Source organism: Corapipo altera, unplaced genomic scaffold (genome assembly GCF_003945725.1).
Source record: "Corapipo altera isolate COAL_440 unplaced genomic scaffold, ASM394572v1 71, whole genome shotgun sequence".
Lineage (NCBI taxonomy): Eukaryota > Metazoa > Chordata > Aves > Passeriformes > Pipridae > Corapipo > Corapipo altera.
In genome coordinates, this window is record NW_020884916.1 from 6,448,296 (window position 1) to 6,469,223 (window position 20,928).

The window sequence follows — 20,928 nt, forward strand, 5'->3', positions numbered from 1 at the left end:
CGAGTGCTCGGGGAGAGGCACAGCCGAGTGCTCGGGGAGAGGCACAGGCGATTCCTCACTGCCCGTCCTTCCCACCGCGCTCCGACCGCTCGGAGCTGCAGCGCCAGGAAATTCCTGCCCGGTGCCGGTGCTGTGAGAGCTGCAGGGCAGGATGTGTGCCCTGGGGCTGAGGGACAACAGCTCCTGCTCACTGCTTACTCCCTAAAGCAAACAAGGATTTAAGGATGAAAACTTTGCTGTCAGAACCTCCCCAGGTCAGGGAACAGCCCTGAACACGTCCACGTGTCCAAGGGCTCCGTGTGTGACCACGGAAGGAATGATCGTCATCTGCAAAATCCAACAGGCGGGTCATCCTTCACTGGCTGCATTTTATCATTCAGCACCTGAGCCCAAATAACCACGAACTAGGAGATCACCCCTGTCCCAAGACCCAAAAATCTGGGTTCAATTTTATGTGTGTGTGGTAATTTAACCCCTCAAAGAATGACTCTGACAAACAGCACAGTGTGTGCTGCTGCTGCTGCTGCAATTCCACAGCACTTCTGCCAGTCCAGAACAGCCAGATCTGGTCCTTCCTTCCTTTCCTACCAGAAGGAGGTATTTTGGGAATCACAGGCCATGGAAGTGGTTCTACCACAGCCAGCCCACCCCTGCCTGGGGTTTATTCCACCACTGAAGGAGGGATTGCAATCAGCTCCCTCTTCTCACATCCACCTGTCTAAACTCCAAGGTTAACATGGAAATCTTAAAATCTGAAACTTTCTTAGCACAAATTCATGCTTTTATTGTAAAATTTGGCTAAAGAGCTCCCTGGCCAGATCCAGGTGTAATTTTGCAGTCCCAGCCAGGGAAGTTGTAAAACACAGATCACGAGTTCAGCCCATTCTCAGAAGCTGCAGGTCCCTGCCAGTACCTTCACCTTCCAAGAGCCAAGAAGGGCTTTTACCCTGAATATGTCAGAATTCAGTCTTGCATTTAATTTATTATTTTACTGTAGATGATGCCCTGTTTGAAGCAGCCACTATACCTGGGGTGTACTGTCAGTCCCAGACATGGGCTGGGCAGCCCAGAGATGACAGAGAATGATCCCACCAGCACCAGTGGGGTTATCAGAGCGCTCTGTTCCACCAGCATCACACAGCAGCAATTCCCCACAGGTTCACATTTTAAGTCTAACTCTGCAGAGAACAGATTTCCAAAGTCTCTTGCACACTTTTCAGAGTTATTTCTTTACCAAGTGCATTCTAAGGGACAGAGGGGACAGAGAACTCAGCCCATTCCAGCCCTGATACCCACGTTCCTGCCTATGGACAATTCTCCCAATTTTCTCCTTTTCTTGCCTAAACTGACAACACACTTTAATCTATTTACATGTCCCTTGTCCATATCTTATGTGTTAGTGTAACAAAAACATCCCTGATGCCCAATAAACATCTCCACATGACTGTAAGGACAATTAATCAGCCTTCCTCCCTCGCACAGGTACAATAAAGTCCAGTGTAGTATAGCACAGTATAGAAGCATACACTTTCAGCACACGAACATATAACTTTAGTATAGGAAAATGCATTTTCAGTATAGGAACATATACTTTTCCAGCCTTCTCCATCAGCTGATAGCGATTTCCCCCTCTTCAAAGTTTCTCTTTGTTCTTTCAGCTCTGAAAATACCCTGGAGAATTCGTAATGCTCAATGCAAGCTGGTTCAAGAATTGAAAATTAGCATTGTTAGAAAGAAACTCTGCTTCTTTCCCACTCACTGCCCTATTTCTCCCGACCCCTGGAAATTTCCTGTCCATTAAAGTGTCAAGAAGACACGTCAAGTGTTACACTGGGAAACTTATCAGAAGGTGCCATATGTTCAGGTAGAACAAGCTGGGAAAATTCATGAGATTGCTTCTCATACCCCCCAAGGAAAAGAGACCATGGGATGCTGCAGCACAAAAAAACATTTAGGGAAAGAAGGAAATCAGTGCCTATAAATTATATAGTCTAAAACACCCCCAAGAGCAGCCTGATTTTGTGCAAACAGGGCAGTAATCAGGAAGAAGGAGCCTTTCCTGTCCTATTCTCTCCTCAGAGTCCCTCAGCCCATCTAAATCCCAATTTCCTCCTGCACCTGCTCTTCTCTGATACAACTGAAAAGCAATTCCTGACACAGAGCTGGTGCCACTGCATTCTCTGCAGCCTGGCCTGTCATGGACAAAGGGATTATGGACAGTGACAGTGAGGAAAATCTCTTCTGAGAATGGAAACATATTTGCTGAGGCAAAGAGCACTTGAAATGACCTGTGAGAGGCAGGAGAGGGATGTCTGAATGATGGTCCCTGCCAGAAATCAGCCTGTATTTTGATAACTAATATCACAGAATCGTTAAAGTTAGAAAAGACCTCCAAGATCATCAAGTCTAGTCTTTGAAGAATTAGCCTGTATGACTTATAAATACATGGAGCTGAAAAGGGTCTTACCAGTGCAAGACAAGCCTGATCACAAATTTTGGTCCCTCTTATAAACTGGCTGTGCTACTTGCTCACAGAATTCCTACCAGAGAGCTGATTTCCTTCTTAGAGGGAAATTATATAAATAAATAAATATAAACCAGAAAAGCTCCCCTTCCCTCAACTGACAAATCACATTTTAACCAACCCTAACACAGACTATTCTCTAAATTGAGTTTATTAAATGAAATCATTGCTCTCATCCTTACAAACAACACCCCGCTCTCACCGGCACAAGCAGATCAGGAACTGAATTTCAAACTCTGCAATAATTTTTGGGTTTACAAAGCCCAGCAGCACATCCCAAACTGTCTGTGCTGAGGGCACTGGTGCTGAAGGGAACTCAGCTGCACCCTAGGTTAATCCATATTAATCTCCAGGGCACTCAGAGCAGCTTTTCACCCCCTGCCTGGAGCACCGAGGCATAGCCAGGTCTCAGGATGGGCTCTGTTCACCTCCTTGGTACTGGGGGTGTTACTGGAATCAAGGATGAGCCACGGCCACCACTGGGAATTTGGGAGTGCAGTCAGTGTGCCTCACAACCCAGGATCATCTCTTCACTGGGAAGTTCTCTGGAGGAATAATGCAAAATTTTCATTTAATTTCCCTCAACTCTTTCTAGAGAAATCATCTTCCTCATTCCAACAGACCCATTCCCCAAGTGACACATTCAAAATCTACAAGTTCCCCAGGAACCCAAATCAAATCACTCTGTTGGACAAGAATCAGCCAAAAGTGACCTTGTGTGTCCTGCCTGGGACGAACCCCTGCCTGACCCCCTACAGCACAACAGCACCAGGCAGTTGTTCCCCTCTCACCCCTCCTGAGCTGAACAAACAGTTAAATAAAAATCATTCTGGCTGCAAACCAAACTGCTTCCAACAGAAATTCCCAAAAAATTGTAACTCCTCCCACTGCAGGCCCAGAGAGCAAACCCAGCCTTCTCCAAAAGAAACCACCCTCAGTCACTGGGAGGGTAACACCAGACATGGCAAGGGGCACTGGGACACTCCAGGCACACCCTGGTGGGCCAGTCCTCACCCCACAGGCTGTGTTCCCAAAGGGAAAAGGGAATATCTTCCATGTTACTGCTCAAAGCAAAGCTCATTCAGCTAATGAGGGGTTCCCACAGCCACAGCTGGCCAGGTTGAAATGCAGGAACTTCAGGGCTCTGAGAGGATTCTGCCATGGCTGGTAATTTAAAAAAACTTAAATATGCCACTGACCTTCCTCCTCTCCTCAAAGCACACATTTTTCAAAGTTCTCAGTGAAATACAGAGCATTTCAAACTCCCTGAATGGCTCCAGTTTCTGTTGTTGTTGTTGTTGTTTGGGTCTGTGTTGATTAACACATGTAAATAAAGGCAGCTGGTGTTACCTCTCTCTGTTTCCATTTCACACCCTATTAAAGCCTGGTTTCACAATTAATTGAAAGCAAAATGAGATTATTCAGAAATAAATCCTCCCTGGCAGCCTCACTGTGCTGAGGTCTGGGGAGACCCAGCCCCTCTCCTGGCAGCATCCAAAATTCAGTTCTTGGATATCACACAATACCACCAAAAACAGGGCTGGAAAAGGAACTGAGTCTGCAACCACCTCATTCACATTACCCTTCTCAGAACAGGACAAGGAGGGCTTCTTCTGTCCTACTGGCAGGAAAACTGTATTATCCCATGTGCAGAATTTAGGAGGTCAAAGTCCAAATGAAGACAAGGTGAGAGACAAAGGAATGTTTTTCCTGCACCCAAATTATTGAACCACAGGTGCAGAGAAGAGCCCAGTCAGGTTCAAACTCCTCCAGGAGTGATTTGACTTAGTGAATTCACAGCTGTATTTTATCAGCCAGGAAAGCACAACAAGCGGGACACCAACACCTCTGGCCATGCTCTGAACACCAAAAACTAATTTATGGCACAAGTATAAATGATACAATATCAGCCCACGACCAGAGACATCTCCCTCTTGGGCTGGGCACATTAGCAGTGTTTCCTCACTCCTAAAAACCCCAAGCAATGGTCAAGATGAGAATTTTGGAAACTGGAAGTTCACAATGCTAAGATTTAATTACAATCATCTCCACCAAATCAGGGAATCATCGAATCCCAGAGTGGTTTGAGTTGGAAAGGACCTTAAAGCTCCTCCAGTCCCACCCCCTGCCATGGGCAGGGACACCTTCCCCTAGCCCAGGTTGCTCCAAGCCCTGTCCAACCTGGCCTTGGACACTTCCAGGGATCCAGGCGCAGCCACAGCTCCTCTGGGAAAAATGCAGCTGTTTGGAGCTGGAACGAGATGCAGGGAGGAATTGCTGCCATGAACTTCCCGAGCACAGGAATCCTGAGAGCCCTTTGCACACTAGATGGCATTACACTGCAAATTATCCCAGGGATCAGAGCAGGATCCTGGAGCCTGAAACAGCAGCAAAATCCTCCTCCTGCTCGTGCAGCCCCGCGCCTTCATGGCAGTAAAGCTCAGCCCAACTATGTTTCCAGGGCCAGGACAATGGAGACAGCTCTGGAAGAGGAACCAGCACTTGGTGGCTTTGGGCTAAAACAAAGAGGCAATTAAATTAAAGGAGCTGCTCGATTTATGAATTTATTTAAAGGAAAACTGGCTTTGCCACAAAACAAAGTGTCCTTTCTTTCACTGTCTCCCGCTGGACCAAGCAGGATCCTTCCTTTGGCTGTTGCAAATCAACGTGCACAGACCCTCCAACATATGAAGGGACCATTATTTATATTTATTTACCTCATTCAGGAACTACTTACTCAGAAAAGCCATGAGAATGGGCCGGGAATGAGATTTTTTACCGTTTTTCTCCAGCCTTTTTTAACAGGCTCAGTTTATATGCTGGTAACGGATATAAAGGATATATACCATGTAAGGATAGAAGGATATATAAGGATATAAACCACCTCAAAGCTATAACACGTTATTGTTTCTGCTTATTGAGAAGTGCATCCATCCATACTCAAAAATAAGACTAAGGCAGTGAATATAAATTTTTATACAGCTCTATAAGATATATACAATTTTTATCTTCCTGCATATAGCATTTCATAAAACTGCTGATTTTCAAGGAAAGTGCATTAAGATCGCTGAGTTAGTTACAACTATCTTTTCTTCTCTGAGCTCCAAAATCCATTAAATTCTGGGGGAGGTCAGTGACAGTTTTAGTCATAGTCTACTTTTCCATTTGGTAGAAACAAGCACATTATTCCTCTGAGAGCACTGAAAACTGATACAGCCCTGTCATTCCAGGCTATTAGTCTCTTACTCACTTCTTCTGTTTTCTCCCCCACTAAATCAATATTAACATTTTTTCCACGCTGATAAGAATCAAAGTCCCTGGAAAAAATGCCTTCTAAACCTCAGCTATCAGCGGGAGTGCCAAGGGAGAAGAAAAAACAACACAGAACCTCCAGAAACATTAATTTTGATGGGGGAAGAGTGCTGTGGCAAGGAGAGCTTAATTGGCTTAAGGGAGTCATTGATCCTGTCTCTCTGTCACATTTTCTAAGCACCTTTTCCACTCAGATACGTTTCTGCTGTGATTTCTCACCTCCTGTCATCCAAAGAGAGGTATTTGTGTTCTTTGAACTGTGCTGTGCTAAGATTTCATTTTGCATGTATAGAGCAGCATTTCCAAGGAACCTGCAAAGGCAGGAAACAAAACTTCCTAAAGCACACGAGGGAGAAGCAAACACACCCTGAGGAGCCTGGAAGGCAGGAGCACATTTGGAGGGGCAGGATATGAATAAATCTGAATTCCCATTAGGAACTGCAGCTCCTGGTTTTTCTGTAAGAGTTCTGCTGGGACATGAATAAATCTGAATTCCCAAGAGGAATTGCAGCTCCTGGTTTTCCGTAAGAGCTCTGCTGGCACTCAGCCCCACTCTGAGCCCTCTCACAAACAGGACTCAGAGAGGAGGGGAGGTCAGAGGGGCAATATCAGCATTCCTGAAACTGCAGAGATGGGACACAGTCTCCTCCTAACACCCTCCTTTCCACAGACCTGATTCCAGAGGCTCAGGAGAGTATTTCAGCTTATCCTGGTGAGTTCCTGAAGTCTGATTTCAAATCAGTCCCTGTTACCTTTCAGGAGCACTGGAAAACTTGCAATTATTCCATGTTCCACATATTAACTCTATAATTAGGTAGAGAAGGGTCTATATTCTTTGAGCTACTGCTGTGGGTGCACAGCCCCCTTTTAGTCTCAGAGAATGAGCTCAGAGCAATAAGGAATCCCAGAATGGTTTGAGATGGAAGGGACCTTAAATCTCATCTCATTCCACACCTTCCACTAGCCCAGGTTGCTCCAAGCCCTGTACAACCCGGCCTTGAACACTTCCAGGGATGGGGCAGCCACAACTTCTCTGGCCAACAACAAAATGTACCTTTCAAACTATGAAACAGGCTCTGTAGGAGAAGAAATCTTGCTGGTTCAACGTGCACAGGTTTACCCTTCCCCTGCAAGGTCTGCAGGGTCTCCAAAAGGCTTGTCCAACAAAACCAAATGACCCTGTCCCAGGCAGTGACCAGCAGCCACATTTCTTTAAAGCTTCAGAAACAGACTGAAGCAAAAGATGACACTTCTCTGAGCAAGAACTCGCAGGCCCAGGCCCAGGATGGGAGGCACTGAGTGGGGAGATCACTGTTACCATGAGCACCCTGAGAACTCCTTCCCCAGGACAAGCATTATTTATCATCTGGCTAAATACCAACCTCTCCTGCTGACAAGAGGAGCAGCAAACGAAGGCAAATAATGTCCCCTGAGCTGGCAGGAGGAAGTGATAAAAGCTGAGGGGAAACTTATTCCATTTCCTCCCATGACCCCCCAGGTGGGGAAGATCAGCCCCCACTCACCTGTGTGAGCCAGGCTGTGACACCAGCCCTGGGCTGGGCCTGCACCTCCACAGAAAACAAGGGTCAGGCTGGGACTAACCTGCCCACTGGATGCATTTTCCCAAAACACAGCCCCAGCACGGGCTGCAGGGCTCCCAGGGCCTGCCAGCAAAGCCCAGGATCTGCAGCTTCCCACTCTGCCAGGCTCGGGCTGGGGGAAGGCACCAGCAGGATTTTGGGCACACAGTGTGCCCATCATGAGAAATTATACCTTAAACTTCACACCTCGAATCTGCCCCCCTCCAAGAACCTCCTTAACCAGATGTTGCATAAAAACTTCAGCCAGACTAACAGGCTTTAGCAGGAATCTCCAAGGTACTCCCAGAGCTTGGATTTATTGCATCTCCCCCACTCTCCATGGGCACAAACACACCCATCCACAAGTTTCTGTGGACTTTCACAGCTCCAGACCGTGTCATGGTTCAGCCCCAAGTGTGCTGCACTGCACAGCCTCTGCTTTTCCTTTGGAGAAGGGAGTGTCCCAAAGTACCTGCAGGCTTTGGGCAGTACCCAACTCACACCAGGAAACAGAATTCAAAATACAGCTGGCAAGTAACTGAACAGTTGTGGTGGGTCTAAGGCCTAAATATTTTCTACATATTGACAAAATGTGATTCCCCACTGCAGGTGTTCACCTGCTCTGCACAGTAAATATTGCCCAGATTGCAGAGCAACATTTATATGAGCTGCAGAATGAGTATAAATCAATTCAGACAAGGCCCCATAACCTCCCTCACACACACAAACACGATGTTTTAACATGAGATTTTACATTTATCCTGCAATCCCAGAATCCCAGAATGGTCTGGGTAGGAAGGGACCTTAAAGTTCATCTCACTGCACCCCCTGCCATGGCCACCTTCCACCACACCGGGCTGCCCTGAACCTGTAATCCATCCTAGATGGCACAATTAGACCTTGTGTGGGAAGGGCTGAGTGCACTTGTAATTAAAACATCCAATAGCATTTACAGGAGGAAATCTGAAGAAAAAAACTGAAAGAAATGACCCATGAAAGTAGTTCCCCAGAATCCAAGCAGGTGGTTATTTGCTCATCCCCCATTACTGTGCGTCCACCAAACTGGGGATGGGGGGAGAGAAGGAGGGGACAAAGGGCAGAGAAAATGCCCATTTGTGCCACATCCTGGGAAACTTCCAGGACTCTGACAGTGGGAACAGGATTAATGTCTTTATCATTAGTTAATTTATCATTAACACTCTTCCCACCAAAACAGAGGTGCCAAAACATTGGTAGAGATTCAAACAGGCACCAGTACGAGCCCTAAAATGAGTGGGTTTAGTTTTATCTCAACCAAATTAAGGAGGAAAATCTCTAAGAAGAGACTGAAAATGAGATGTTTCATCTGAGGCTCCACGAGACTCAGAAATTGCCCAGTGGTTGATATAAAAAGTTCCAGCCTCTCCAATTCTGATGAAAGGCACCTCCCAGCAAACACGAAGCTGCTCCAACTCAGCCACTGGGAGTGGAACAGTTGACACCACTGCCACCAATTTTCAGCTCTGAAAAGAAATGAGATGGGGAAAAAAAGACTGAAATGATCATGTTGAAATCTTAAGTCTTAAGCAATTGTGGGAGAAACTCAAGTTTCTTTAAACAAACAAGTTTCCTCACCCTGGTTGAGAAAGCCTTGAAGGTACTTGTGCACTCAAGGGCTTGCACAGCAAAGTCCCTAAGGAAAAATGACACTTATTTTGAAATTTTTAATCCCCACAAATTCTAATCTCATTCTGTAATTCAGTGATATTATTTCTTAAAGACATTATCTTAGAAAGTGCTGTCTAATGTCTGAGGTTGGTCCTGATGATCTTGGAGGTCTTTCCAACCCTAAAGACTCCAGGTCAGTGCAGGGACATCAAACTCATCCCATGGCACTGAACAGCATCCCATATTCAATATTCACTGTAACTTCTAACAGCCAAAACACAAAGGGAGGTTGAGATTTTAGAGCTTTTCTGGTCAGTTTAAAGAGGCTAAAGGTGAATTCCTGCTTAATTTTGACTAGAATTGAAGCTCTTAGTTCACTAAATAGGCTTAGAGCACATCAGGGGGGTACAACACACAATCCTCTGGAGTAAGGAGAGAAGTACCAGGACAACAGCAGAGAATCTCCTGCAGCAGCAGCAGGGGCCATCCAACCTCCCCCTCTGACACTGCAGACACTTCACTAACACTGGGGTTTCTCCAGTGATTACATGTAAATGTACAGCAGACTCACACACAGAAAGGCCATGTGGAAAACATGACACTGCATTTTCCAGAACACAAGCACACACAGGAATTCCCTTATTACTTGCCTGCCACGGGTTATTTATTTCCCCTCCAAAAGAACTATATCATGTGTAATCCCAAAATCCCTGGGAAGAAAGAAAAATGCCTTCACAGATACAAAAATGCAGCTTCTGTGTGGTGACCCAGTGAAGGGCATCAGGAACAGCAAAGCAAAATGCCTAAATTCAGTGTATTAAAGAAATTACCTTGTAAAAGCATCATAAATAGGATGATTTTTACTTTCGTGGAGTAGTTTGTAAACCATGTGCTGTTTTTTTTGAGCCATGTGTCAGAATCTTAATTGATTGTGTCCACAGGATGGACTTCAAGAGTTAAAAACCTCCAGAGGATGGACTTCAAGAATTAAAGAGTTACCTGCACAAAGGGTCACAGGCACACCTGACATTCCGTTTTCATTTTTAATTTAGAAAATTCTGCCAAAATGCCAGGGGCAGGAGATAAAACAGTAAAGATTATTAAAGAAAAAGATTGTTAAAGAAAAGAATATTTTAGCCTTTGAATTTCCCAGGTAACAGTTCAGGGAAGGTGGGTTATGAAAAACTCAGGTCACACTGGAAACAAGTTCACACCCTGGGAACTACCTGAGAGCTTCTCATGGGAATTGCAGAGCTGGGCCTTTAGTTTTAAACATTTCACTGCACCTTCCAAACTAAAAAAGGGTTTGGTGTAATCCTGCCATAACCCTGCCCTGTGCAACGTCTGGGAGCTCCCAAAACACTTGTTCCTCTCACATCCTTGTTCTCCTCGGAGAGGCATCGACCTGCAGCCCCCCCTTGTCCAAACTGGTGCAGATTTCCAGGGAAATGGGTCTCCAACTCCAGTTACTGCCAGTGTTGAACTCCAACCTGGCCCAGCCCCCCTGGAGTCCCCTGGGCTGCCCCAGCAGTGACTCAGTTCCTCCCTGGGCACGTGAGGGATGCTCAGGAACCCCAATTAATGGCCAAGCCCTCGAGTCACTGGGCAGGTGACCAGTGGTCACAGTGACAAACTGGGGTCAAAGACAAACTGGGAGAGCAGGGCCAGGAGCTGGACCTTGGTCCTTGTGGGTCTCTTCCAACTCGGGCTATTCTGGGATTCTATAAAACACCAGAACACTTCCAGAACAGGCTCCCAAACAGCTCCATACTGGGGGCAAATGAGACATTGAAGTTCTTATTTTGCTTTCTAATATTGGTATTAAAATTAAGTTTTGTACTAATGACTCAGTAGTTTCCAAAGGAATAATGAGTTACTAACAATTCTGTGTAAAATAAACATTCCTCTAGAGCAAGCACTGATGCAATAACTTGTCTCAATGAGCACACAAACAATATAAGATGTTTCTTATATTTTCCATAGCTCAGACCACCTTCAGCACATTTAAATGGGAATAAACTCCTGCCTGTGGAGCACCAGAGCACATACACAAGCCTCTGAACCTCACAGCACAGGATCTGTGTCAAACATGCTGTAATCCACATTCTTTATTCATTCTGTATCAATTAAACTTATTATTATTGCTACTCTTGCAGATATAGTTTGATTTACAGCGGCTCTTTCATCCTTAGTCTGATCATCACAACTTGCAAGGCACATGCACACATAATCCTGAAAACACAACACATCATCCACATCTTCATTAGTTTTATAACAGGAAAATAAACCATTCAGCCATATGATGCACAACTAAGAATTAGAAAAGCATATTCTGTTGTTAAAAATCCCAGTATTCCCTCTCTCATGGGTTACGTTAAAAGCATAAAAGAGAAATTTGGAACATTCTTTTCCAGATTGTCTCTGAGAGAGTCGATGAACGGCACAAGTTCAGTGTCTTTGTGATATCAGAGAGGCCAGAAAAGGTGAAGGAGAGGAAAGCAGCCCCAGGACCAACCCTCCCTGTGCCCCTGATCCAGCACAACACCAACAGCTCTGCAAAGATCCTCTGCTGACTTTAACTCCATTCAGTTGAACTCAGTCAAAACTCAAGGGACACAGGGAGGCTAAGAGGAGTCCAAAGGAATGAAGGGAGCAGGGGAAGTAAAGCCCAGCCCAGCTGGCCCGGGGTGTGCTCAGGGTGCCCCTCAGAGCTCCATGTTCCTGCTAAAACACATCCATAATTCACAGGGCTCCAGACTGAGAGCTCCCTGCTCCTCACAGAGCTCCCAAACTCCAGCCAGCTTTGATTTCATTTCCAAGCAAATGGCAAAGCAGAGCCCAAACCAAACTCTGAGCCAGGGGACTCTGATGCCCTTCCAGTCTCACACCTTTCATTAAAGCCTCAATAACCCTGAATTTCCCTCAGCAGCACCTTTGTCCTAATATGACATGCCCTCCCTTCCCTGCAAATCCTTCCTGCCCCAAGGCTCCAGCTCCCAGTGGGTTCCCTGCCCATTCCAGCCATGCTACACCTGTACTTATTGCAGCACTGAGCAGATAAAGCATGATTAAATAATTTAAAGTGAATTCCTGGGCTCACACTGTAAAAATAACAGAAGATGTTTGGATTTTTGAACTATTTCAAGCTGGTAAATGGGAACTTGGTCCAAACTCAGGGCTTTTAAAGCCTGAGTGTTTTGACATGTCGTTCTTGCAATAAATAAGGTTCACACTCGAGCATCAAACAGAGCAGTGAATTCCACAGCTGCAGTGCAAGGCAGATCAGAAGAATTTCTGTGGATATCTGAAGATAAACTGGCAAAACCAGGCAATGCCACCTACCCAAAAATGCATTTTCCCAGTCAATATGTTTTATAACCATATTTATAAGTTTCATCAGTCTTTCAATAAAACAGAACAAATTCTAGGGCAGGTTCGTGGATTCTGGACATATATAAAGTATTTGGCACTAGGTATTTTTATTTCCAACCGATAAAATACTGGATTTGTGGGTGTCTATTGAGCACCATCTTCCCTCTGAATTATTACTGATAATTCTGAGTGTGATGGTGCCAAAAGCCCCCTCTGCACTAAGAGGTGTCAGCTCTGACTGCAACTCCCAAACCAACCCCTGAGCCTCCAAAAAAACGTTTGGAGGGACTTTAAACATCTCTGTACAGACCTAAACAAGCTTCTCATGAAAGCTCATTCTGGGAAACGAAATATCTGAAAGGAAGACATTCACAGTGGTGGTAAGGGACATCCTGCACCTTAAAAATATGTCCCAGATCAAGTAAATGATGTTTTATTGATGTTTCTCTTACTCATCTGGTAGAGGGATGGAAAGACTAGAATAGAATCAAAGTTTGCTTTGATTCAAGGTTAAGAGATAGAAGTTACACTTCAGGAGAGGGAGTCTGAAAAGGGGAGTGAGAGCATCACAGGCTTCTTCATGTAAGTATTTGACTTTAAAACCCTCAACCACACATCCAGTGGCACATAATGGAACCAGTCCATCTCCATTGGCTGCTGCTTTACCAGGAAAACAGCAACTGGAATGTGCAGGTTCTGCTGCCAGAATGGCCAGGAATGAGGAGGCAGAGGCAGCAACTGCTGTGTTTGGAATCCTCAGTGGAGATCCAAGAGCTCTCTGCCCTGGGTGCCCAGGAGAGCTGAGGGTCAGTGTCCTGCCTGCAGCACATGGAAGCAGGAGCTCCACCTTCTGCTCACACACCAGAGCAAGGGATAAAATAACAAATATCTTCCAGTGCCTTCTAGACACACACCAGGACCTGGGGGAGGGGGAGGATGTGCCTCTGTGTGGTTTGTCCTTTGAAAACGAAAAGTCTGCCTGAATCCAGACCCTTGGGAAGGTTTCTGTTCACAGGAGACCTGCACAGACCCCTCTGCTGCCGGGATAACAAACAGCCAAGGTGGGGGCTCAGCTCAGCAGATCTAAAACCCCCTCTGTGATCCCTGGGCAGCTGCACAAACTGCATCAAGAACCCATCAGAGCAAACACTTTCCCATGGAGTATCCAAACACCTCAGGGCTCTTCCCTGTGCTCCCTTCCCTGCAGGACAGCTGCTCACAGCGCAGGGCAGAGCCAGGCCTTTCCTGAGCAGTCCAACACAACTCTTCTCTGATTTTATAACGAGAGAACAATGTTGAGCCAACACACTCCATCCCTGGTATTACTGGGGACAACAGTGCTGATTTTCCAAGATTGGAAACTACCTGGACACCAGCTCATGGAACCATCCCGAGGCAATGGAGTGTGCAGGGTTCCCAGCACATCTGGAGCACAGATGGAGACGTCTGGAGTGCTCAGAGCAGCACAGTTGGAGCAGCAAGGGATGGCAGAGCCAGGACAGGCAAGAAAACAGATTTTGCAGGATCAGGGTATATCCTAGAAACATGAAATCACAGAATCCCAGCGTGGTTGGAAGGGACATTAAAGCCCATCCAGCCCCACCCCCTGCCATGGGCAGGGACACCTCCCACTAACCCAGGTGGCTCCAAGCCCCGTCCAGCCTGTCCTTGGACACTTCCAGGGATCCAGGGGCAGCCACAGCTTCTCTGGGCAACCTGGGCCAGGTTCTCCCCACCCTCACAGCCAAGAATTCCTTCCCAGTATCCCATCTCTCCCTGCCCTGTGAGTTATCCCAGCCGTGCTGCTGCCCCAGGGAATGAAGGAGCACATTCCCAGTGGCAGGACAGGGACAGCCCTGAGCTGACCTGAGCTTGGGAATGAACATTCGCCCCTCCCGAGCTCCAGCTCTGCCCTCAAAGCCCCAGAGTCTGGCCCAGGAGCACAAACAAACTGCCCCTTCTGGGAGCAGCTCCAGCAAACACAAACAGAAATGCTCCCGAGGAAGTTTGGTTTAACAGCTCATTCATCCCTGGCCTGACAAACCCCCTGGGGAGCACAAGCACAGCCCTGCCCCTACAGCCATGGGATCACACAACGTGCCAGCCATCAAATCACCCTGGCACAGAGTCCAACATCATCCTGAATTCCAACACCATTCCTGCCAACAGCATGGCTGACTACACACAGAACCCGAAGGGATTTAATCTTCCTTCAAACTCTAAAACACCAGTGAAACAGGGATTACTTTTCTGGATTCTCTCCAGACTTTTAATGTATTTTAATTATACCTATAATACATCTTTCTGTTTTTTTCAGGTCATTAAACCTCAAGGAAGAAAAATTTTCCGAAACAACTCTGTTCCAGCTACTAATTAAACCAATTTTAATACTTTTCTGTGCCACATTGGTAAAGATTATTTATGAGGGTGGCAAACAGCAGGAGGTCAATGCCAAAGTTAAAGCTGGGCTTATTACACCACTTTAAGATTTACTCTTGCCATCAAACAGCACCAAAGACACCAAAGACTGAAACTCCACAGCTTGCTGTATTTTCAGTGTTAAAGGCAGGGGAAGGGAAAATAAGGTGGATTCCTGCAGGAGTTCAGTGTTTTCGAACTGTTGAAGAAGTAATTGTACTGAATCAACAGGTAAAATCTCATTTGCTTCTTTATTTCTGGGTTCCAGCCCACCCTTCCATATATCCAGCTCAGCTTAAAATATAAACATTATATCAGCTTAAAATAAAGAACGCTGATGGAACCAGACACGGCTAATCCAGATAAATAAATCAAGATAAATCCTGACAAACTGTGAGAGGCCACTCCATAACCAGGCAGCAGAGCAATGCCACCCAAATTACCTTTACTTCATAAAAAAAGACAAAGTATTGATTTCAGAATTATCAGTCACAGGGAGCAAAGTGTATAATTCACTTTAAAAATGACATAGCAGTCCCACATGGGAACACATGGAGCTGGATACTCCTCTATGGATCAGGGTCACACCTCCACACTCAGAGTTATCCTTCCACTAAAAACCCAGGGATTTCTTTCCATTTCACTGTGAAAAAACTCAAGCAAGCTGGAATTTCACAGGTGTGATCTTGTTCCAGGGAAGCATTTTTCTGAGGAGTTATTGGTGAGCTGGAAGCAGGATCAGGAAACAGCAGCATCCAAAAACAGAGGTGAACTGACTCAAATATTTTTCTGACATTTTTGGCACCAAAAAGCCCAGCCTAGAGACTCCACATTTTTCACATTTGTTGGTCTTGGCAGGAGGCTGTGGCAGTTTTCAGGGAGCTGTGGCTGGAATTATTAAGTTCATAGAAGCAGTTCCCACCTACACTTCTGAACAGTTGTTTTTATACACCCACGTCCTCAAAGCAGCCCTTGCAACATCCCCATCACCACTTCGGAAGTCAAGAGGGAAGAAACCACATGGAAAAGATGGGGAATGGGAGGGGAAGGTCTTGGTTTAAAGGGGAACATCTCAGAACACGGCCTGGTCATTGTGGGAGGAGATGAACAGCAGCCAAAATGAAGGACTACAAGGAGCCTCTCTTCACATGCAATTCATAAAGACAAATAAACCTCAGCAAAATTGCCTTTTACAGCACCTTTTACAGAAACACCAAAATTCAGGCCAATTTTCATGATTTTTACTAAGCACTTCCATGCTTTAGAGGGATTTGGGCAGGGAACTGCTGTTTCATGTTTTGCCTTTAAAAGTCAATATTTTTTCCTTTTTAAACACTTTGCAAATGAGTGGAATAAATGAAGACATCACAGTCTGTGGCTGCTCAGCAGTGCCAAGGCACTGACAGCATCGTGCCCACAGCAGGATGAAGGAGCCCTCCTGTACTGCAGGCTTGGGACCAAATCCCTGCTGGGAGAACATTTGAGCCAAGTTGTCCAACCTCAGGCAGGGAGCGTTCCCCATCCCTGTTTCTTCCAGCTGATCTAAAGAACTGCTTTTAGCTGTGGCACAAACTTCATAAACCACCCCACTGAACTCCACTCAAGGGCAATCCATCCCAGGCAAAAAAACTTCCTGTCTAATGAACAGAGACATCTCCCCAAGCACAGTCCCCCCTGCCCTGGAACATTAATATAGAAAAGGAAAAAGGCAAACCAAAGGATGACCCCGAAAAACATCTTCTGAACAGGCTTTGCTGACAACAGGCACAGAAGGGCTCAGCTGTTCTTTGGGATGTTTCTGACTGTTGAGGCACAACAGGAAAATCCAATTCCGGGGGCTGAAGGTTGGCTGGGAGGCTGTGCCAAAGGCATTCCCACAGCACACAATGCTCCTGGTCCTGACAGGAATTCCTGGCAGCTGATGCCTCCGCGGGAGGAAGTGATTGTGCTTCAAATACTTCCTTTAGCACTGATAACCCGCTCCTGCCACTGGGCCACAGCTGGGAGATAAGGAGAGGATCTTCCAGCCCAGAGCCAGCCCTGCCCCAACAGGGGGGTATTTTTAGAAAGCAGCAAACACAGAGAGACAGAGACTGTGCTGTTAGAAGGGGCAAATCTGTGTCAAATGCAAGATATTGGAGTGAAATAAATGTGCATTACACCACTTCCTTCAGGGAGCAAAGGATATTATCTGGGAAGCACAGAGCTGATCAGCTCTCTGTATTCCATCACCAAAACCTCCCCAGCTAAACAGAACTTCCTAATTCTTTCAAGTGAAGAACAGAGTCTTTATTTCTGGTAGGAAGTAAAGATATTTATGGAATACCTGAGCACTGTTTCTCCTGTTTATATTAATGGCACAGAGCAGTAATAAAGTAAAACCACATTTCAGGGAACCATGGAATGTCCTGAGTTGGAAGGGACTCACCAGGAGCATTGAGTCCAACTCTTGGCCCTGCACAGGACAGCCCAAAATCCCACCCTGTGCCTGAGTGTTGTCCAAACACTCCTTGAGCCCTGGCAGGGTTGGTGCTGTGACCACCAATTTGCACCATGTAAAGGAGGGCGAATCATTCTACTTTGTCCAAGTTAATAATTACATGGGGGGTTGCTGAAATAATTCGATTCCCGTGCATTAACAAGCCCTAAAGCTCACGAAGGGCACTCAGACATTGTGACACAGCTGTCCTGAGACACTCAGTGACATGGGAAGGGGTTCAACTGAACAGCTCCCCAGCCCTAGGACACACCACCCCAGCTCCTGGGCTGAGCCCCCTCCTGCACTGCCCCTCAGCCCCAGCAGCCTCGGGAGGAGCTGCCCTGGCTGGTGCAGGACCTGTGTGGGTCAGCAGCTCCCTGGGGAACAGCTCACACCCCTCAGGAAGCTCTTCAACCAGCAGACACTGAAACTCTGCTTACATTTCATAAGGTGCCTTAGGTACAGCCTGGGAAATCATCTGGAGTTCCACTGGGATGATTCAGGCACTCCGGAAGTTCAGTGCATGGGGAGCCCTCCTGGAAGAGATTGAGGACTCCCAACAGAGTCAGGGCAGGCTCAGGTTGGATCTCAGGCAAAGGTTCTTCCCCCAGAGGCTGGTTGGGCACTGAACACCAATGTGAGTGCAACCAGGATTAGTTCGTACTTTAATAAACTGAGTTTGGATGCTCTGGAGAGGCATCACAGACAGACACTGGCCAAGAATCACGGAAAGGCAGCAGAGATAAAGAGAGAAGGAGTCCAGCAGAATCAACCCAAGCCAGGCTGGGTAACCAGACTGAGACTTTTTTTTAGCATACAGTTATATTAATGTCTCTTTAAATTATAAGGGAAATTTAACTCTGTCTCAGTCTAGAGTTGGTTCTTAATGCAAACAAAAGGCTATGGGGCCTTATCTCACATTTTTTAAACTTGGTGAATTTGAAGCTGCCTCAATAGGTCCCACACCTGATGAGTTATTTTCAGTTATTTTTTCACAAATCTGAGAAAAGACCAAGAGATAAGAAACAGTTTGCACTACCTACATGCAAAGTGCTGATGGTGACCATCAGCTCTCTGTATTCCAGAGTGTGTACTTTTATCATTTTATAGGTTTAATGACAGAGAGTCTTCTGCACAAATGCAGTTTAACCACTTGGAAATGACCTTCTGTTTGTACGGAGATTTTCATGTGGACTTACCAGCGATGTATTCAATGAGTGACAACCAGATCCAAAGATTTAAAGAGGAGATGCTTTGTGTTTTAGTTAAATTGAGAAGAACCATGGTCTCATGGCATCCCCTTGGGCCACACAGAACACGGCAAGGCTGAGCCTCAGCTCTAAACATTTATCCCACATCAGACTAAAATATATCTATTAGACACAACTCGGGTTTACATTACAAATTAAAAATCAATCATGCAGCCTTACAAAATAATTGCAGTAATAAACATAAGGTATTTCAGCAACACACCAGTGAGGTTTGGGCACTGATGCAACCTATGGAGCCCGACCTGTAACTCCAGCTCTGACATCGGCTGGTGAACCAGCAACTTCCTGCCCGTGCAACACGTGCCTTGCTGACAACCACAGAGAAGGGGAAAACCTTGCTGCTAAAGCAGCCTGGCAGAACATTCCTGAAGAGCAAAAGCACCCCAAAATACACTTTGTTCCATTGCTACAGTGCTGGGATAAGAAGAGAACAAATCCCTTCTTCTCCATCTCAGCAAGTTATTTTAAAATATCCCATGAGGTGAAATGCCAGGATATTAATACCTCTTGCACCATATTATAAGTGACATAAACGTTACAAAACAACCTGAAATTTGGCCAGGCTGTTAATAGACAGCATTACACAATTCCTGACACAGCCACATAATACTGTACTTCTCCCATGCAAATTTTTAACAGTGAATAGATTTTGAAAGGAGTTTCCACCCACCAGCCCTCAGATGCAGCTCAGTAATTTGCTATTAGGTGCCAAGCTGTCACTTCCCATCACTCCAGCCCACTGCCATTCTCTGCTCCACCTTGGGAGCACAAAGGAGCCTCCAACCTGATTAAAATGTATGAGCCCTGTATGAAGCTATTTTTAAATCTGTAAACTAATACTGCTGTTGTATGAACAGCTTTCATTTCTTTCACCATTAATACTGGTCTTCCAAGGAAAATCTGCAATGCCTTACTCTTCTGGACTTCAGGAGCAAAGCTCTTGTTCTTGAGAGATTTTTAACCATTTAAAAAAGTCATTGCAGTGAGGGGGTCTACCAGGAATCTTGCTCAGGAAAAGGAAGGAGTGAGAGGCACAGAGGGCCTGAGTCACCTATTTAAGCAGAAATTTTGCTTTAGGAGCACAAATAGTTAAAAATGTAGGGTTTTGCAGAGGATGATGTGGTGGGAACAGAGAACTGACCTCTCAACACACACAGTCTCAGTTTTATGACAGTGCTTCCCATGCTGCCATCAGCCACTGTCCTCCTGGAACTACAGCACAGACACAGAGAGGAGACAGCTCAGGGGCTGAGATAACCAATAATCCAGCTCAATAATCAATGCCATTTTTCCTTCCTGGGCTATATCCTTCCCCTGTTGCTGTTTTTCAGGCAGATCTCCTCTGGTTATAGTTGCTGGTCTGGCTGTGCCAGAGGATCACTGAGCAGGATGATTAGCAGGGGAGCTGCAGGAGCAGCAGTGACACCACAAAAGCAAGGGTCAGACTCCTCCTGTTTGGGAGAACTTGCCACCAGAACATCCTGCAGGAAAGTAGGGAAAGGAAGTATTATCTGATTTTGCTTCTCCCTCTGACAAGCACAAAAATCTCAGCATATCAACCCAACAGGTATTCCCTGCCATCCTGAAAACATCCCAGGAAATGCTTAAACCCACGAAAGAATTAAACTGTTTGTCAAAAATGCCAGTGCCATGGACAGGTTGTGCTCCCTCTCCAGCTCACACACTGTGCTGAACATCCCTGAGTGATGGAAAGGAGAACTCAGAGGAGCACAGGGTGCAAAACACCCCAGGTGTTCATTCCTGCTCCCTCAAATGACTGAACAATTAGTGGTGTCAAATCAGCAAATTACCAGGAGACAAAAAACAGGGACGTAGGTAGATCACATTGTTCCTACACACAGAAAATGAAAATAAACAGAGTTTGCAGGGACTGCTCCTGTTTGCCCAGCAGCCCCTGTCCCACAGACCTGTCAGAGATGTGTCCTCTGTGTCCAGCTTTTGGTGGGACTGCTCTGCCCAGTGTCTGCAGGGCCCACCCAGACCTGACCTGCTCAGGGCCACGAGGTGTGAGGAGCAGCACATCCCAGCCCTCAGCAGGACCAAGCTCCTCCTCAGTGGGAATTTTACAGAGTTAAAAAAACCAGCTGCAAATTGTGCCTGCAAAGCTGTCAAGTTCTACAGCAGGAAAAGCTGTAAATAATTCACTCTGGATTACAGGAAATGTTTTACAAATGAAAAGGTTGTAACCTCTCTTTGCCTACAAGGCTGGCAGATGCTGGAGGCATTTCTGCTTCTCTAAGTGCAGAACAAAATGTGCCCTGTTTGTGAGAACCAGCAGTGGCTGCTGGGTCTGAGTCCTCCCTG

At 46.0% G+C, this 20,928-nt stretch overlaps 1 protein-coding gene across 1 annotated transcript in view; it reads right to left on the reverse strand.

The window, feature by feature from the left end:
- Positions 1-20,928, reverse strand: part of ARHGAP32 (Rho GTPase activating protein 32) — a 183,308-nt gene that overhangs the window by 113,393 nt on the left and 48,987 nt on the right.